The sequence below is a fragment of the Oncorhynchus tshawytscha genome, linkage group LG01 (assembly GCF_018296145.1).
Source record: "Oncorhynchus tshawytscha isolate Ot180627B linkage group LG01, Otsh_v2.0, whole genome shotgun sequence".
Taxonomy (NCBI): domain Eukaryota; kingdom Metazoa; phylum Chordata; class Actinopteri; order Salmoniformes; family Salmonidae; genus Oncorhynchus; species Oncorhynchus tshawytscha.
This window is the reverse complement of record NC_056429.1, coordinates 9,033,430-9,054,446: the sequence shown is the minus strand read 5'-3', so window position 1 is coordinate 9,054,446 and position 21,017 is coordinate 9,033,430. Positions and strand designations below refer to the sequence as shown.

The following is a 21,017-nucleotide window of genomic DNA, read 5'->3' as shown; positions in this document are numbered from 1 at the left end:
TACTCCATAATAGATACAGTAGATACTCCATAATAGATACAGTAGATACTCCATAATAGATACAGTAGATACTCCATAATAGATACAGTAGATACTCCATAATAGATACAGTAGATACTCCATAATAGATACAGTAGATACTCCATAATAGATACAGTAGATACTCCATAATAGATACAGTAGATACTCCATAATAGATACAGTAGATACTCCATAATAGATACAGTAGATACTCCATAATAGATACCGTAGATACTCCATAATAGGAACTGACTGTTTGTACTGCATGTTAATGTAGATCTTTTGCAGAGGCCAACAATCACCTATTTTTGATGTGACATATGTATTGGATGTGTTTAGGGTGAAACGTGTCCTTCACACTGTGTGTGTGTGTGTGTGTGTGTGTGTGTGTGTGTGTGTGTGTGTGTGTGTGTGTGTGTGTGTGTGTGTGTGTGTGTGTGTGTGTGTGTGTGTGTGTGTGTGTGTGTGTGTGTGTGTGTGTGTGAGTGTGTGAGTGAGTGAGCACTCCGTTTGGATACCTCTGGTCTCTTGGACGTCCCACCCCAGCGGGAGGGCAGCTCTCACTCAGCCCAGTCCAAGCTCTTCTCTGTCTTGACACTCCAGTGGTGGAACCAGCTTCCCCGTGCTAGGGCAGCAGAGTCCCTTCCCACCATCCCAAAGCACCAGGAACCCTCTTTAAAGAGTATCCTCAATAATCCCCCTCCTCACCTCAGGTTGTCTTACCTGGCTACCTTAAGATGAATGCACTGACTAGAATTCGCTCCAGATAAGAGCTTCTGCTAAATTACTCAAAATGTCAGTGTGTGTGTGTGTGTGTGTGTGTGTGTGTGTGTGTGTGTGTGTGTGTGTGTGTGTGTGTGTGTGTGTGTGTGTGTGTGTGTGTGTGTGTGTGTGTGTGTGTGTGTGCCTGTATGGTTTGTAGGTGTGTATAGGTGAGTATGCGAGATTAGGAAAAGTGGGTCAGTTGGATTCAAACCCAGATCGTTTCTCTATCTGACTGCCTGTATGGTTTGAACAGAGGTGGGACTACTGCCTGTATGGTTTGTACAGAGGTGGGACTACTGCCTGTATGGTTTGTACAGAGGTGGGACTACTGCCTGTATGGTTTGAACAGAGGTGGGACTACTGCCTGTATGGTTTGTACAGAGGTGGGACTACTGCCTGTATGGTTTGTACAGAGGTGGGACTACTGCCTGTATGGTTTTAACAGAGGTGGGACTACTGCCTGTATGGTTTTAACAGAGGTGGGACTACTGCCTGTATGGTTTGTACAGAGGTGGGACTACTGCCTGTATGGTTTGTACAGAGGTGGGACTACTGCCTGTATGGTTTGTACAGAGGTGGGACTACTGCCTGTATGGTTTGTACAGAGGTGGGACTACTGCCTGTATGGTTTGAACAGAGGTGGGACTACTGCCTGTATGGTTTGAACAGAGGTGGGACTACTGCCTGTATGGTTTGAACAGAGGTGGGACTACTGCCTGTATGGTTTGAACAGAGGTGGGACTACTGCCTGTATGGTTTGAACAGAGGTGGGACTACTGCCTGTATGGTTTGTACAGAGGTGGGACTACTGCCTGTATGGTTTGTACAGAGGTGGGACTACTGCCTGTATGGTTTGAACAGAGGTGGGACTACTGCCTGTATGGTTTGTACAGAGGTGGGACTACTGCCTGTATGGTTTGAACAGAGGTGGGACTACTGCCTGTATGGTTTGTACAGAGGTGGGACTACTGCCTGTATGGTTTGTACAGAGGTGGGACTACTGCCTGTATGGTTTGAACAGAGGTGGGACTACTGCCTGTATGGTTTGTACAGAGGTGGGACTACTGCCTGTATGGTTTGTACAGAGGTGGGACTACTGCCTGTATGGTTTGTACAGAGGTGGGACTACTGCCTGTATGGTTTGTACAGAGGTGGGACTAATGCCTGTATGGTTTGTACAGAGGTGGGACTACTGCCTGTATGGTTTGTACAGAGGTGGGACTACTGCCTGTATGGTTTGAACAGAGGTGGGACTACTGCCTGTATGGTTTGTACAGAGGTGGGACTACTGCCTGTATGGTTTGTACAGAGGTGGGACTACTGCCTGTATGGTTTGTACAGAGGTGGGACTACTGCCTGTATGGTTTGTACAGAGGTGGGACTACTGCCTGTATGGTTTGTACAGAGGTGGGACTACTGCCTGTATGGTTTGTACAGAGGTGGGACTACTGCCTGTATGGTTTGTACAGAGGTGGGACTACTGCCTGTATGGTTTGTACAGAGGTGGGACTACTGCCTGTATGGTTTGAACAGAGGTGGGACTACTGCCTGTATGGTTTGTACAGAGGTGGGACTACTGCCTGTATGGTTTGTACAGAGGTGGGACTACTGCCTGTAATCAAATCAAATCAAATCAAATTTTATTTGTCACATACACATGGTTAGCAGATGTTAATGCGAGTGTAGCGAAATGCTTGTGCTTCTAGTTCCGACAATGCAGTAATAACGAGCAAGTAATCTAACTAACAATTCCCAAAAAAAACTACTGTCTTATACACAGTGTAAGGGGATAAAGAATATGTACATAAGGATATATGAATGAGTGATGGTACAGAGCAGCATAGGCAAGATACAGTAGATGATATCGAGTACAGTATATACATATGAGATAAGTATGTAAACCAAGTGGCATAGTTAAAGTGGCTAGTGATACATGTATTACATAAGGATGCAGTCGATGATATAGAGTACAGTATCAACGTATGCATATGAGATGAACAATGTAGGGTAAGTAACATTATATAAGGTAGCATTGTTTAAAGTGGCTAGTGATATATTTACATAATTTCCCATCAATTCCCATGATTAAAGTGGCTGGAGTAGAGTCAGTGTCATTGACAGTGTGTTGGCAGTAGCCACTCAATGTTAGTGGTGGCTGTTTAACAGTCTGATGGCCTTGAGATAGAAGCTGTTTTTCAGTCTCTCGGTCCCAGCTTTGATGCACCTGTACTGACCTCGCCTTCTGGATGACAGCGGGGTGAACAGGCAGTGGCTCGGGTGGTTGATGTCCTTGATGATCTTTATGGCCTTCCTGTAGCATCGGGTGGTGTAGGTGTCCTGGAGGGCAGGTAGTTTGCCCCCGGTGATGCGTTGTGCAGACCTCACTACCCTCTGGAGAGCCTTACGGTTGAGGGCGGTGCAGTTGCCATACCAGGCGGTGATACAGCCCGCCAGGATGCTCTCGATTGTGCATCTGTAGAAGTTTGTGAGTGCTTTTGGTGACAAGCCGAATTTCTTCAGCCTCCTGAGGTTGAAGAGGCACTGCTGCGCCTTCCTCACGATGCTGTCTGTGTGAGTGGACCAATTCAGTTTGTCTGTGATGTGTATGCCGAGGAACTTAAAACTTGCTACCCTCTCCACTACTGTTCCATCGATGTGGATGGGGGGTGTTCCCTCTGCTGTTTCCTGAAGTCCACAATCATCTCCTTAGTTTTGTTGACGTTGAGTGTGAGGTTATTTTCCTGACACCACACTCCGAGGGCCCTCACCTCCTCCCTGTAGGCCGTCTCGTCGTTGTTGGTAATCAAGCCTACCACTGTTGTGTCGTCCGCAAACTTGATGATTGAGTTGGAGGCGTGCATGGCCACGCAGTCGTGGGTGAACAGGGAGTACAGGAGGGGGCTCAGAACGCACCCTTGTGGGGCCCCAGTGTTGAGGATCAGCGGGGAGGAGATGTTGTTGCCTACCCTCACCACCTGGGGGCGGCCCGTCAGGAAGTCCAGTACCCAGTTGCACAGGGCGGGGTCGAGACCCAGGGTCTCGAGCTTGATGACGAGCTTGGAGGGTACTATGGTGTTGAATGCCGAGCTGTAGTCGATGAACAGCATTCTCACATAGGTATTCCTCTTGTCCAGATGGGTTAGGGCAGTGTGCAGTGTGGTTGAGATTGCATCGTCTGTGGACCTATTTGGGCGGTAAGCAAATTGGAGTGGGTCAAGGGTGTCAGGTAGGGTGGAGGTGATATGGTCCTGACTAGTCTCTCAAAGCACTTCATGATGACGGATGTGAGTGCTACGGGGCGGTAGTCGTTTAGCTCAGTTACCTTAGCTTTCTTGGGAACAGGAACAATGGTGGCCCTCTTGAAGCATGTGGGAACAGCAGACTGGTATAGGGATTGGTTGAATATGTCCGTAAACACACCGGCCAGCTGGTCTGCGCATGCTCTGAGGGCGCGGCTGGGGATGCCGTCTGGGCCTGCAGCCTTGCGAGGGTTAACACGTTTAAATGTCTTACTCACTTCGGCTGCAGTGAAGGAGAGACCGCATGATTCCGTTGCAGGCCGTGTCAGTGGCACTGTATTGTCCTCAAAGCGGGCAAAAAAGTTATTTAGTCTGCCTGGGAGCAAGACATCCTGGTCCGTGACTGGGCTGGGTTTCTTCCTGTAGTCCGTGATTGATTGTAGACCCTGCCACATACCTCTTGTGTCTGAGCCGTTGAATTGAGATTCTACTTTGTCTCTGTACTGGCGCTTAGCTTGTTTGATAGCCTTGCGGAGGGAATAGCTGCACTGTTTGTATTCAGTCATGTTACCAGACACCTTGCCCTGATTAAAAGCAGTGGTTCGTGCCTTCAGTTTCACACGAATGCTGCCATCAATCCACGGTTTCTGGTTAGGGAATGTTTTAATCGTTGCTATGGGAACGACATCTTCAACGCACGTTCTAATGAACTCGCACACCGTATCAGCGTATTCGTCAATGTTGTTGTCTGACGCAATACGAAACATCTCCCAGTCCACGTGATGGAAGCAGTCTTGGAGTGTGGAGTCAGCTTGGTCGGACCAGCGTTGGACAGACCTCAGCGTGGGAGCTTCTTGTTTTAGTTTCTGTCTGTAGGCAGGGATCAACAAAATGGAGTCGTGGTCAGCTTTTCCGAAAGGGGGCGGGGCAGGGCCTTATATGCGTCGCGGAAGTTAGAGTAACAATGATCCAGGGTCTTTCCACCCCTGGTTGCGCAATCAATATGCTGATAAAATTTAGGGAGTCTTGTTTTCAGATTAGCCTTGTTAAAATCCCCAGCTACAATGAATGCAGCCTCCGGATAAATCGTTTCCAGTTTGCAGAGAGTTAAATAAAGTTCGTTCAGAGCCATCGATGTGTCTGCTTGGGGGGATATATACGGCTGTGATTATAATCGAAGAGAATTCTCTTGGTAGATAATGCGGTCTACATTTGATTGTGAGGAATTCTAAATCAGGTGAACAGAAGGATTTGAGTTCCTGTATGTTTCCTTCATCACACCATGTCACGTTGGCCATAAGGCATACGCCCCCGCCCGTCTTCTTACCAGAGAGATGTTTGTTTCTGTCGGCGCGATGCGTGGAGAAACCCGCTGGCTGCACCGCTTCGGATTGCGTCTCTCCAGTGAGCCATGTTTCCGTGAAGCAGAGAACGTTACAGTCTCTGATGTCCCTCTGGAATGCTACCCTTGCTCGGATTTCATCAACCTTGTTGTCAAGAGACTGGACATTGGCAAGAAGAATGCTGGGGAGTGGTGCACGATGTGCCCGTCTCCGGAGTCTGACCAGAAGACCGCTTCGTTTCCCTCTTTTTCTGAGTCGTTTTTTTTTTTTTTTGGTCGCTGCATGTGATCCACTCGGTTACACTGGTTGTAAGGCAGAACTCAGGATCCGCATCGCGAAAAACATATTCTTGGTCGTACTGATGGTGAGTTGACGCTGATCTTATATTCAGTAGTTCTTGTCGGCTGTATGTAATGAAACCTAAGATGACCTGGGGTACTAGTGTAAGAAATAACACGTAAAAAAACAAAAAACTGCATAGTTTCCTAGGAACGCGAAGCGAGGCGGCCATCTCTGTCGGCGCCGGAAGTGTATGGTTTGTACAGAGGTGGGACTACTGCCTGTATGGTTTGAACAGAGGTGGGACTACTGCCTGTATGGTTTGTACAGAGGTGGGACTACTGCCTGTATGGTTTGTACAGAGGTGGGACTACTGCCTGTATGGTTTGAACAGAGGTGGGACTACTGCCTGTATGGTTTGAACAGAGGTGGGACTACTGCCTGTATGGTTTGTACAGAGGTGGGACTACTGCCTGTATGGTTTGTACAGAGGTGGGACTACTGCCTGTATGGTTTGAACAGAGGTGGGACTACTGCCTGTATGGTTTGTACAGAGGTGGGACTACTGCCTGTATGGTTTGTACAGAGGTGGGACTACTGCCTGTATGGTTTGAACAGAGGTGGGACTACTGCCTGTATGGTTTGTACAGAGGTGGGACTACTGCCTGTATGGTTTGTACAGAGGTGGGACTACTGCCTGTATGGTTTGTACAGAGGTGGGACTACTGCCTGTATGGTTTGAACAGAGGTGGGACTACTGCCTGTATGGTTTGAACAGAGGTGGGACTACTGCCTGTATGGTTTGTACAGAGGTGGGACTACTGCCTGTATGGTTTGTACAGAGGTGGGACTACTGCCTGTATGGTTTGAACAGAGGTGGGACTACTGCCTGTATGGTTTGTACAGAGGTGGGACTACTGCCTGTATGGTTTGTACAGAGGTGGGACTACTGCCTGTATGGTTTGAACAGAGGTGGGACTACTGCCTGTATGGTTTGAACAGAGGTGGGACTACTGCCTGTATGGTTTGTACAGAGGTGGGACTACTGCCTGTATGGTTTGAACAGAGGTGGGACTACTGCCTGTATGGTTTGTACAGAGGTGGGACTACTGCCTGTATTTTTACCTCTGATGTACTGTACAGTAGCCTTCTTTTTTTTAAATATAATAAAAACTTCAAAGAAAACATTTCCAATTTTAATTTCCTCCCCCCCGCCTCCATTTTGTTCTCTCAATTAATAATAATTAATACCATGAGAACCATTGACATATTGAGCTCTGCTAATATTATTAAATATTAAATATTAAATATTATATAATATATTATATAATATATAATATAATATATAATAATAATATAATAATATATAATATATTAAATATTATTAACGATCATAACAGACCTAACGAGTGATGATGTTTTATGGAGTAAGAAAACTGAAACACGCACTCCCTGGACAATTAAGTATTCTTGTCTGGGGCAAATGTGCCGATGCCAATAATATAGTACAGTTGTGTAGAGTTGTACTGGGTCGGTAGAAGTGCTGAGTGTAGAGACTTTATGACTTGAGGGGTCACTTCGTTTTAGGGCCAATAGGGAGTGCTCAGAACCAGACATAGTGTTTTCATGGTTTTTATGGAAGGGGGCCTGAATGTGTGAGGAAGGCATGACTGAAGGAATGACTCACAAAAACAACTATAAGATGGTATATGCCTCCCCTTTAGTGAGCAGCGTGTTATTCTCAGTCTGCTGTTTCCCATGGCAGAATGCAAGGTACCTCTCAATTTGTGAGACCGTGAAGACTACATTTTTTTGGGCAGGTCTCCTGGGCTTTTGAATGTAGTTGGCCAATTCAATAAAGCACATATACAATGGCAAGGAAAAGTATGTGAACCCTTTGGAAATACCTGGATTTCTGGTCATCAAATGTGATCTGATCTTCATCTAGGTCACAACGATAGACAACCAGTCTGCTTAAACTAATAACACACAAACAATGATACGTTGTCATGTCTTTATTGATCTGGTTGACCCTCCTCTGGCAGCAATAACCTCAACCAAACGTTTTCTGTAGTTGCGGATCAGACCTGCACAACGGACAGGAGGAATTTTGGACCATTCCCTCTTTACAAAACTGTTTCAGTTCATCAATATTCTTGGGTTGTCTGGTGTGAACTGCTCTCTTGAGGTCCTGCCACAGCATCTCAATCAGGTTGAGGTTAGGACTCTGACTGGGCCACTTCAGAAGGTGTATTTTCGTCTGTTGAAACCATTCTGTTGTTGATTTACTTCTGTGATTTGGGTCGTTGAACTGTTTTATCACCCAACTTATGTTGAGCTTCAATTGGTGGACAGATAGCCTTAACATTTTCCTGCAAAATGTCTTGATAAATGTGGGAATTAATTTTTCCATCGATGATAGCAAGCTGTCCAGGCCCTGAGGCAGCAAAGCAGCCCCAAATCACAATGCTCCCTCCACCATACTTTACAGTTGGGATGAGGTTTTGATGTTGTTGTGCTGTGCCTTTTTTTCTCCACACATAGTGTTGTGTGTTCCTTCCAAACAACTCAACTGTAGTTTCATCTGTCCACAGAATATGTTGCCAGTAGCGCTGTGGAACATCCAGGTGCTCTTTTGCAAACTTCAAACGTACAGCAGTGTCTTCTTCCGTGGTGTCCTGCCATGAACACCATTCTTGTTTAGTGTTTTACGTATCGTAGACTCATCAACAGAAATGTTAGCATGTTCCAGAGATTTCTGTAAGTCTTTAGCTGACACTCTAGCATTCTGCACTGTCCTCTTGCACTCATATTTGCAGGATGGCCACTCCTAGGGAGAGTAGCAACAGTGCTGAACTTTCTCACATAATTTTTCTTGCCACTGTATATTGTGATTTTTCAGAGACAACGGTAGACTGACAGACTTTCAGCAGGTGTCATTGATAGAACTACAGTATGTTCTATGGAGAGACCAGCATAATGTCCCCTCTCAGCTAACTATGGAGAGAGACCAGTATCATGTCCCCTCTCAGCTAACTATGGAGAGAGACCAGTATCATGTCCCCTCTCAGCTTACTATGGAGAGAGACCAGTATCATGTCCCCTCTCAGCTAACTATGGAGAGAGACCAGTATCATGTCCCCTCTCAGCTTACTATGGAGAGAGACAAGTATCATGTCTCCTCTCAGCTTACTATGGAGAGAGACCAGCATCATGTCCCCTCTCAACTAACTATGGAGAGAGACTAGTATCATGTCCCCTCTCGGCTAACTATGGAGAGAGACCAGCATCATGTCCCCTCTCAGCTTACTATGGAGAGAGACCAGCATAATGTCCCCTCTCAGATAACTATGAAGAGAGACCAACATCATGTCCTCTCTCAGCTAACTATGGAGAGAGACCAGTATCATGTCCCTCTCAGCTAACTATGAAGAGAGACCAGCATCATGTCTCCTCTCAACTAACTATGAAGAGAGACCAGCATCATGTCTACTCTCAGCTAACTATGGAGAGAGACCAGCATCATGTCCCCTCTCAGCTTACTATGGAGAGAGACCAGCATCATGTCCCCTCTCAGCTAACTATGGAGAGAGACCAGAATCATGTCCCCTCTCAGCTTACTATGGAGAGAGACCAGCATCATGTCCCCTCTCAGCTAACTATGAAGAGAGACCAGCATCATGTCCCCTCTCAGCTAACTATGAAGAGAGACCAACATCATGTCCCCTCTCAGCTAACTATGGTTCATGAGTACCAATGAATAAAGCTCTGACTCTGACCGGCCTCTGCAAGTATTACATACCTTCTCTCTGTGAGAGAGCTGTTTCTGCCTTGAGGGGTAAACACAGGTCTGTGAGTTCTCTCTCTCTCTCTCTCTCTCTCTCTCTACACCACGACTCAAAATATCAGAATAGGGCCATGCATACACTGATAGCAGGAAACACGTTGGGAATTGCTGGTGCTTGCAGTTTGTATGGGATCAACATGGATACAGAGCTTTTTATTCAGGGTGATACATTTGAAGTCTGTGGAAAAGTGCTGATGTGACTATTTCAGAAGGTGTATTGACTCCCCTTCTACAAAATGGCTACACAGACTATCTGAGTTGACCCTCGTATTTAATTACATTTTTGCAGTGTCTCCATAAACACTCACAGGGCCCACTCACAGGGCCCAGTCACAGAGTCCACTCACAGGGCCACCTCACAGGGTCCACTCACAGGAACTCACAGGGCCAAGTCACAGAGTTGACTCATAAGGTCCACTCACAGGGTTCACTCACAGGGCCACCTCACAGAGCCCACTCACAGGGCCACCTCACAGGGACTCACAGGGCCCAGTCACAGATCCCACTCACATGGCCCAGTCACAGGGACTCACATGGCCCACTCACAGGGCCACCTCACAGGGACTCACAGGGCCCAGTCACAGGGCCCACTCACAGGGTCCAGTCACAGGGCCCAGTCACAGGGCCCACTCACATGGTCCACTCACAGGGACTACCAGGGCCCACTCACAGGGACTCACAGGGCCCAGTCACAGATCCCACTCACATGGCCCAGTCACAGGGACTCACATGGCCCACTCACAGGGCCACCTCACAGGGACTCACAGGGCCCAGTCACAGGGCCCACTCACAGGGTCCAGTCACAGGGCCCAGTCACAGGGCCCACTCACATGGTCCACTCACAGGGACTACCAGGGCCCACTCACAGGGACTCACAGGGCCCAATCACAGGGCCCACTTACAGGGCCCACTCACATGGCCAGGTCACGGGGACTTACAGGGCCCAGTCACAGGCCCACTCACAGGGCCCACTCACAGGGCCCACTCACAGGACCCACTCACAGGGACTCACCGGGCCCACTCACAGGGCCACCTCACAGGGCCCACTCACAGGGCCACCTCACAGGGCCCACTCACAGGGCCACCTCACAGGGCCCACTCACGGGGCCCACTCACAGGGCCACCTCACAGGGCCCACTCACAGGGCCACCTCACGCTCCTGCTACTCTGTTTATTATATCCTGATGGCTAGTCACCTTACCCCAATAAATATCTGTCTCTATCACTCCAGTGACTCCCTGCACATTGTTAATATACAGGAACTGACCCTGTATATGTCACCTTACCCCTATACATATCTACCTCAATCACTCCAGTATCCCTGCACATTGTTAATATGGTACTGAACTGACCCTGTATATAGGGTAGTGAGGTCTGCACAACGCATCACCGGGGGCAAACTACCTGCCCTCCAGGACACCTACACCACCCGATGTTACAGGAAGGCCATAAAGATCATCAAGGACATCAACCACCCGAGCCACTGCCTGTTCACCCCGCTATCATCCAGAAGGCGAGGTCAGTACAGGTGCATCAAAGCTGGGACCGAGAGACTGAAAAACAGCTTCTATCTCAAGGCCATCAGACTGTTAAACAGCCACCACTAACATTGAGTGGCTGCTGCCAACACACTGACACTGACACTGACTCAACTCCAGCCACTTTAATAATGGGAATTGATGGGAAATGATGTAAAATATATCACTAGCCACTTTAAACAATGCTACCTTATATAATGTTTACATACCCTACATTATTCATCTCATATGCATACGTATATACTGTACTCTATATCATCGACTGCATCCTTATGTAATACATGTATCACTAGCCACTTTAACTATGCCACTTTGTTTACATACTCATCTCATATGTATATACTGTACTCGATATCATCTACTGTATCTTGCCTATGCTGCTCTGTACCATCACTCATTCATATATCCTTATGTACATATTCTTTATCCCCTTACACTGTGTATAAGACAGTTTTGGAATTGTTAATTAGATTACTTGTTGGTTATTACTGCATTGTCGGAACTAGAAGCACAAGCATTTCGCTACACTCGCATTAACATCTGCTAACCATGTGTATGTGACAAATAAAATTTGATTTGATTTGATATAGCTTCTTACTTTCTCGTGTTCTCCTATTTCTTATTTGATATGTTGTGTGTTTTTGTTCTACCTTGTTGTTTTTAGTACTACATTGATATTGATTACTGCATTGTTGGAGTTAGAGTTGTCAAGAAAGGCGTTTGACTGTAATTGTGCACGTGACATTAAAACTTCAAACTGAAACTGTTATACTGTGTACATATACGTGTGCACATTACACACATGCACACACACACACTCACACATGCATGCACACACACACACTCACATATGCATGCACACACACACACTCACACATGCTCACACAAGCTCACACTTACAGACAGGCAGACAGACAGAGCCTGGTTTACCTTTATAAAGGCTGATGAACGAGGCTCCAAAATACCTGCATGATTTTAAAACACCCCTCTGAACGAGGCTGCGTTCACACCTAAAATAGAGATTCTCAAATAAGACGCCCTGAGACATAAAATAGTGTCGCAAGGCGCGGTCCATACATTTACAGTCCTGTTATATGCCGTTATTTACTCTGCTTGACTATGTCAGAATGCTTCTCTTACAGGCTCATGATAATATTTGATAAAGATTTTTTTTAAATAACCATGAAAATTAGCTTAGTAGGTCTAATTTAACAAACCCACAAGGATGACACAGACGAGCTACCTAATCACAAGTTAGTACTGTTTATTGGTAAGTATATTAAAATACATGCGTATATAAATATTTGTATCTGAAATACTTATTTTCTGTGTATTTGAGTTTTTTTTTAAAATAATGTGGCCGAATCAACTACTTATATTTGAAGTATATAAAAGTATTTTCAAATCATTTTCTATTTACAACTTTTTTGGAATACTTGTTTCCAAATACATTTGAAATACCCGTAGGACCAAACAGACCTGGGTTCAAGTATTTGCATGCATTTAAATATTTGTATTTTAAAATGCATGCCAATAGTTTCCTAATGTATTTCCAAATACAATTCAATACTCAACTATTTGTACTTTCAAAGAAACATTTTTTGAAATGCATATCTCGAAATGTATTTGAAAGTAATTGAAATACAATATAAATATAATTTGAACCCTGGTCTGATAAAGAGATAGAGAACATTTTTAAATAAACATTACAATATTTCCAAGGGACATTAACAGTAACACACAAATACAAGCACACAGACTCCAGACTTCATTTTAAGGTGGATAAAATATATTTGCATTGATGGATTCCTGACACTCCTGCAGTTAATCTTCACAACCAACAGATGGCGCTGTCACTTGGAGACAGTAATGAGCCGCAGGGGATTATCCAAACTCTCCAGTCATCTCTATGGGGTTTAGTTGTATACTGCACTGTAATAGTCCCTCCCCTGGCGTTAATGCTTCTACTCATCACTCTCCTCCATCATGACTTGGGGCCACAGGGCTAGACATAATGGTTCCTTTCACTCAACCTTCAATCTCCTCTCCCCCGCTCAGGGCTCCTTTCACTCAGCCTTCCATCTACTCTCCCCCCGCTCAGGGCTCTGTTGACACAGCCTCTCACTGTCTGTCAAGGGAGAAGACAGTTTTTTTTTTCTCACAGCCCTCCATACAAATGAATAGCTAGCTGTATTATGGGAGGCAGGGCCTAGTCACTAAATATATAGCCTACATATGTGTTTACGCAATTTATACCCCAATTTGTGGCTCCCTCTGCTATGCCAACTTATTGGGATGTCTAGGCAAACCGGACCTACTGGAAATCATCTGTTGAACATTGTATGATGGGAATTGACTGGTGAACGTGTATAAGAAACAGGTAGGCACTTAAAGGCACAGTCTATTGATGTGCTGTAAACATTTTGTTAGGCGACAAAACAGTGTCTCAAAAGTGATGTTTTAATCACACACTGAGACTAGAGTGGAAGTTGTAACTGTTATACAGTAGCTAGCTTAGCTACTATACAGGAACACACGTGTGTAATGTGTCACATTGTAAATCACTATGAATAATGATCCGTGAGAAATGAACAGCTCCTGTTATTGTAATGTTGAGAGGTTAGCATGTCTTAGGGGGTATGACATTTGTGGGTCTCTAACTTTTCTCACTCATCATTATTCACGATTCATTCAGTATGATCTGTAATCATGGTAGCTTCCACACTAATGTAGGAATGTTTACAAACATATTATATTCTGATTTACAATAAAAGTTACCCCAACGCGACAAAATACATTATTTGCCATTCATTTTTATTAGGCACAAAATATGAATCTGAAACACAACCAAAACAAACAGCAAAATGCATCCAACAAGTTTGTAGAGTCACAAGCTTGATGTAGTCATTGTGTGCTAGGAATATGGGACCAAAGACTAAACTTTTGACTACGTTAATACACATAAGTGAATTTGTCCCAATTTCTAAATGGTTCACCTGATATGAATGAAAAAACCCTCAAATTAAAGCTGACAGTCTGCACGTTAACTTCCTAGTCATTGTATTATTTCCCAATCCAAAGTGCTGGAGTACAGAGCCAAAACAACAACAAAATAGTCACTGTCCCAATACTTTTGAAACTCACTGTAAGTCTCTAACTGGACAGTTTTTTATTTTTATTTTTTTTACCATTGACTTTGTGTCTAATTTAGTCAGGACAAACAATGACATACACAGAGTTTATCCAACTGCTCATATACCCCTCTCTGATGGCTCTTAGTGTTCTAAACGGCTCACTCTGCACCTGAGCTAAATGACATTACACAAACCTCTTCACCCCAGATTTCCTCTCGTTCTCTTCCCTTGTATTTACTCGGAACAAGGCCCTAGTTTCTTCCCGGGTAAAAAACCAAGATGGCCACCACTGACCCAAGAGTACTGGCACCAGAGCCGGCCGGTCGACCAATTAGGCTCTGGGGAGAAGAAAAAGGGCGCCTAAGAGATTATTACAACCTCCACTGCCTTCGCCTTTACTACATAATCATATCCAAATGTACACTGTAGAGCCCGAGTGGTGTCTGAGAGGTGGAGGGGGGATTTGAGAGGGGTGAGTGTTGGTTTTTAGGGAACACTGACTCCTTATGCCACAGTACAGACTGGCCTCTCATGTCCTGTTTCGTGATGGGACTGGGAGCCTCCCCACACCGGCTTCTTCTTGACAGAGAGCCCACAGGACCGATACAGACCCGTCTGCAGACACGCCAGGGCCGTCTCTGTCTACGCCTGAGTGTCAGTGTGAAAACGGATCATCCTCATTTACATATCTACTGTATGTCCGTGGAAATGTATAAGGTCTGTTACTAATGTCACATCTCCGATGGCCATGTTTGAATTTTACTATATTTAGCTCATTCAACTTGTATTCAGCTTGAATTCTTAACGAATTATACTTCATCCAACACTACTTTATACTTCATCCAACACTACTTTATACTTGATTAAACATTACTTTATACTTCATACAGTACGTGTTTCCTACATTTCTCAACAGCAATGTGTATCTTTGGGCCACAAAAAACAAAAATCATCCAGAAAACATAGAATACAAGCCTCGAACGCAATCCCCCTGACAGCTGTGGAGAAGGCCTTACATGTCTTTAGGTTGAATGTAATCTGACTCCCAAATTCTGTATTGCATTGGCCTCAGCTCTCAGCTCCTCACACCTGAGAGTGCTGGACATGCGCTACAAGGCCGTTCAGGAGTTACTGCTACTGTCTGCTGCACTGAGAGATCCGCACTGTAGACTGGTGAACCTCGGAGTATGTAGATATTTGTGTCAACAGTATTCATGTGACATGAATTTTAAGGGTAGTTATCATTATTGAAATTGTGCCAAACAAACGTTTAACTGATTTTGTTTAGACCTAGACATTGATAGTATAACTCCCATAATGGTAAGAACAGTGTCATGTCCTGACCTTAGAAAACCTTTTTATGTCTCTATTTTGGTTTGGTCAGGGTGTGATTTGGGTGGGCATTCTATGTTCTTTATTTCTTTGGCCTAGTGTGGTTCCCAATCAGAGGCAGCTGTCTATCGTTGTCTCTGTTTGGGGATCATACTTAGGCAGCCATTTTCCCTCCTTCTGGGTGGGATCTTGTCTTTGTTTGGGGATCATACTTAGGCAGCCCTTTTCCCTCCTTCTGGGTGGGATCTTGTCTTTGTTTGGGGATCATACTTAGGCAGCCCTTTTCCCTCCTTCTGGGTGGGATCTTGTCTTTGTTTGGGGATCATACTTAGGCAGCCCTTTTCCCTCCTTCTGGGTGGGATCTTGTCTTTGTTTGGGGATCATACTTAGGCAGCCCTTTTCCCTCCTTCTGGGTGGGATCTTGTCTTTGTTTGGGGATCATACTTAGGCAGCCCTTTTCCCTCCTTCTGGGTGGGATCTTGTCTTTGTTTGGGGATCATACTTAGGCAGCCATTTTCCCTCCTTCTGGGTGGGATCTTGTCTTTGTTTGGGGATCATACTTAGGCAGCCCTTTTCCCTCCTTCTGGGTGGGATCTTGTCTTTGTTTGGGGATCATACTTAGGCAGCCCTTTTCCCTCCTTCTGGGTGGGATCTTGTCTTTGTTTGTGTGCAGGTAGTTTGCACAATGAAGCTGTTCGGTCGTTATGGTTTTGTCTTTTCTATTCTAAAGTTTCACTTTGTTAATAAATTATGTAGAACTCAAAGTACTCTGTGTTTTGGTCTCATCCTTCATCCGGCGACACCCGTGACAAACAGTAATGTGGTAACTGTTTGTTGACCTCTTTTCTTTGCCTTTTAATGTCGCAGACCTCTTTAAGGTTGGCTACTATTGAGTTGTCACTAATAGGACAGCAGGGTGGGACATCGGCGCGTGTCTTTGTGTATGTGATACTGAATGACGATTCATTTTTCTTCTACTTTTCTCTACAGTGTGGCCCATGATGGAGAGTTCTGGTTCTACTTTTCTCTACAGTGTGGCTCATGATGGAGAGTTCCGGTTCTACTTTTCTCTACAGTGTGGCCCATGATGGAGAGTTCCGGTTCCACTTTTCTCTACAGTGTGGCCCATGATGGAGAGTTCCGGTTCCAGAAGTCTAAGTTTTGATGACCGCAGTGAAAAATAACGATGACAAGTCACAGTAGTATATCCAATGAAATATGAGGAGGGTGTAGGCTCGGAAGACAGATTTGTGTCCACAAAAAACCTTGAATCCAAAGTATCCGAGGGGATTCTAGGTATCCTAGATACCGTCTCATGCCATTGTGACCTTGTAAGGTACTTAACCCTAAATGTACAGTAATACTACTCGGTACAGTTCCCTTCTCAGCACCTACGGCACTTGTGTTGTGCCTCTTAAGTGGTCTGGTTTCTGGAATCTTTTAGAATCTGTCAGAGGTTTTCTGAAAAGCGTTATTTGAGATTATTAAGTGACATTCTCTTATTTGTCTTGGTCTTCCCCATCAGATGCCTGTGAACTCACACTGGACCTAAAAACAGCACACAGCCTCCTCTCTCTAACGGACATGATCAAAAAGGTGACGTGGGAGAAATGAACAGTCGTATCCTGATCACCCAGAGAGATTTGAGAAACGATCACAAGTGCCTCCTGAGCAATGGTTCTGACTGAGCAATGTTACTGGGAGGTTGAGTCATATTTATTTTTTATTAATTTTTTATTTATTTAACCTTTCTTTAACGAGGCAAGTCAGTTAAGAACAAATTCTTATTTACAATGACGACTTACCAAATGTCCTCCTGCGGGGACAGTGGCTGGGATTTAAGAAAATGTGTATATATAGGACAAAACACACATCACGACAAGAGAGACAACACAACACTACATAAAGAGAGACCTAAGACAACAACACAGCATAACAGCAACACATGACAACACAACACGGTAGCAACACAACCTGGCAGCAGCACAACATGGTAGCAGCATGTCATGATGTCATAGTGTGCTGATGTCATAGTGTGCTGATGTCATAGTGCTAGGCCACAATGACATATCTTGGAGTCTGAGGTGTTATAATGACATATACACTGCCTGGCACAATGATAAGGGCACTTTCTTAAGTAACCCCTTCTCCAATAGAGTAAGAGTGTATCTGGACTGGCAAACCGGCATGCTGTCCTTCTATCCCATCTCCCAAGACACATTAACCCTCCTGCACTTATTTGAGACCACATTCACTGAGCTCTCGATCCAGGTTTTTATGTAGGGCCTTTCTCCTCAATGTCCCCGTGTCAGCTAGAATAGCCTCGTGTCCTGGTTTGGTTTGGTTTATTCGGATCCCCATTAGCTTTTGACAAAGCAGCAGCTATTCTTCCTGGGACACAAATTTTAAATACAACGATATACAAACAATGCACCTGAGCAAAAAAGGGAGGCCCGACTCCTGTTCCTACGTGATATGATGGAACATGTTTCCCTGAAAATACAACACACAAATTAAATACAATTAAGTCATGTAAATGTATTTGTCACACGCTTCGTAAACAACAGGTGTAGACTAACAGTGAAACATTTGAGGCTGCTGCGGGGAGGACGGCTCATAATAATGGCCGGAATGGAGTAATGTGTTTGATACCATTTCATTGACTCCATTCCAGCCATTATACTCCATTCCAGCCATTATTATGAGCCTCCACTGGTGTTGAGCCTTATTTGCATATATCCCAGTGTCCCTTTCGAGTGAATTTTAGAGTTACCAGTATCACCCATGACTGTGTTTGCTAGTGACAGAGACATGGTTGTTGCATTCATTCATTTTCAGTTCTGTGGCCATCACCAAGTGAGACCTTAAGTGATGTTATCATTAAAATTAAATGATTGAAGACAACAAAATACACATTTCATAAGGCCTCATTTTGAGGGTCTAGTTTTACCCTAATAAAGTGGACTGAAACTCATGGTTTTACAGACCACATCAGGCCTGCAAGTCACATTATGCTGGCTTGCAAAGTATTGTGTCATTTCTATTGGAATCCACCCAGAGTGGGGATAACAAACATTTGGAATTTTAATTCACCTGCAATCTGCATTCAGAAAGACTGCCAAGGTTAGGAAGACTAAAATATGAGACTACCCAAAGCAGGGGTATTCAACTCTTACCCCACGAGGTCCGGAGACTGTTGGTTTTCTGTTTTTCCTGATAGGTACAGTACTTGTGTTCCAGGTCTAAATAAGTCCCTGATTAGAAGGGAACAATGAACAAATGCAGTGGAACTGGCTTCAAGATCCAGATTTGAGTTTGAGGGACGTAAAGCATCTAAAATGGAACAACTATTTCAATAACGGGTCAAATAAGTCAAAATAATCGATTGGATTAGTTTAGAAAAATGTATGTTATTTATATTTGAGTAGCATAACATTAATTAATCGATCAATCAATGCAAAAACATAAAATAAAATGAAATCAACCTGCAATACAGCATGCTGGGAAATATGATAATGTTGGCCATGGTTTTGGTTAAACTCTGCTTATAAATGCTGTGTTCTGGTGCTAGTCGGAAGAGGAAACGCAGACATTTCCAACTTGCTAATTTGTTGTTTCCTAGGTCCGACTAGCACGTGAATGCGGCATTACACCAACACTGGGGTTCTTTTATGTCACTGAATTTTAATTGAACTTTTTTTTCCTACTAGTACTGACTTTGCCGATAGCTACGATATTGAGGAAAAATGTACTTACTATGACTGAGATCTGTGGTTGTTCCACCTAGCTATCTTAAGATGAATGCACTAACTGTAAGTCACGCTGGATAAGAGCGTCTGAAAACGTAAAATGTAAAACTCTTCACAGTGTTAATTTAACTCCTGAATCAACACTAGAAATGTAACATTGAAAAATCAACACTAGTTAAACACTGGCCAATTTGCTGTGTGCAATGAAATGAATACATTTCATTAACCTTTCAGAATTCTAAAGAACCCCTAGATGCCATGTCAAGAACCCCCCCCACACTTAACTCAACGTTTTTTTTATCGGGCACCAGTTCTCCAAGGAACCTTAAAATCTTAGGAAGAACCATTTAATAACGTTCATTTTTTCCCCGTGTAGGTAGAATGTTTATTTGTCAGGTTGACGCAATAGTGCTGTTGCTCAGTGAACTCTTTTACACCGAGTGTCATGTTATGTTGAGACATTTGATTTAGCTGTTTGTTTGTTTTTTAAACCGATGAGAGAACATTATGGCTTTTCAATCAATTGAGTCCTACCTACCTGTGCTCTGTACCAATCCTTCAGCCTAAAATGTTTTTCTTGACATTGAATTGTATTTTTATTTACAAAAGGCAACATTGTAAATCAAATGCTTGACAAAGACACCCTCCCCAGGATTTCATATCCCTAGCCTGTCAGATGTATAATAGGTAGCAGAATTCTCCTTCTAAATAAAATACCCTTACCAAGAACGTAATAATTTAAAACATTGTAAATCATTTGTTTCTTTGTACTTAAGATAGCACTGTAAGCTCATTATCAGAAACACTAAATTGATTTCCAGTCAAGGTCATGTTCCGGCACACTCCAGACGGTAGATGGCAGTGACAAAGGCCTTTGTTTTAAAGAACCAGATCCTACTTCAAAGGAAAGACGAAGCCCGCGTGCACGACACCACAACTACCGAGGGGGAAGGAAGTTGACAGCTGGTTAATATTTAGTGGTAAGTAACTCTAATTGAGCACCGCAACACTCATTTACCAATATTTATCGTCACTGCAGTGTGTTGGCTGTAATGTAAAGTTGTCTAGCGAAGTGGGCTACGTTGTAACTATTTATTTGCACGCAAAAACATTTGGCATGGAGGTAAGGTTGTTACAGTGTGCACACTTTCTTGACAGGAATACACATGAACCATTCGTGACAGACCGTTTCCAAAAGAAAAATATAGCTGACTAAACTCTGATGAACTCCAACGCAGTGGAGCAGAGACCTGGGCCGTATTCCCATTACGGAACAAAACGAAGTTTATATTGGACAAATTATGTTAGGTCCCTCCCCGTTGCGTTCCGTTTGCTTCTGTTTAATAAACGTTTTTGCAACAATTGTCTCAGGGGTGTATTCATTGCGGAAAACGTTTACCGTTTAAGAACCAAACAGAAGTAAACGGGGAAGGGAACTTCCTGAATTTGTCCAATATAAACTATTGTTTGGAGTAAACTGTTTGCAACAATTTCATAATGATTACACCCCAGGTTTGTTGGAATTAATCATTGACATTTTTTTGAAGTATTGACCTTGGGTGAATCGATGTAGTTGGAGTTGAATTCCACAAAGCCTGGTCTTTGCTCCACTCCATTGGTGAAGTGGAGCTGGAACTGAGCATGGCCAATTTTGACTGGAGGTCGGATAGAAATTCTCAAAGGCTGAAGCATTGGTCTTCTTGCCTGCTCCAGTAGCGCTAACTCTCACGCATGGCCACCCATCATTTATTTAAACAGGAAGTCACATTG

General features: G+C 44.1%; 1 protein-coding gene across 5 annotated transcripts in view; it reads left to right on the top strand.

Moving 5' to 3' along the window:
- The first annotated feature begins 20,126 nt into the window (after positions 1-20,126).
- Positions 20,127-21,017, top strand: part of LOC112247920 (inositol hexakisphosphate and diphosphoinositol-pentakisphosphate kinase 1-like) — a 108,480-nt gene continuing 107,589 nt past the window's right edge. For all 5 annotated transcript variants that reach the window (XM_042326413.1, XM_042326280.1, XM_042326338.1 and 2 more), the window contains exon 1: positions 20,127-20,227. The gene's annotated coding sequence lies outside the window, so the exon portion shown is untranslated. The remainder of the gene's footprint in view (positions 20,228-21,017) is intronic.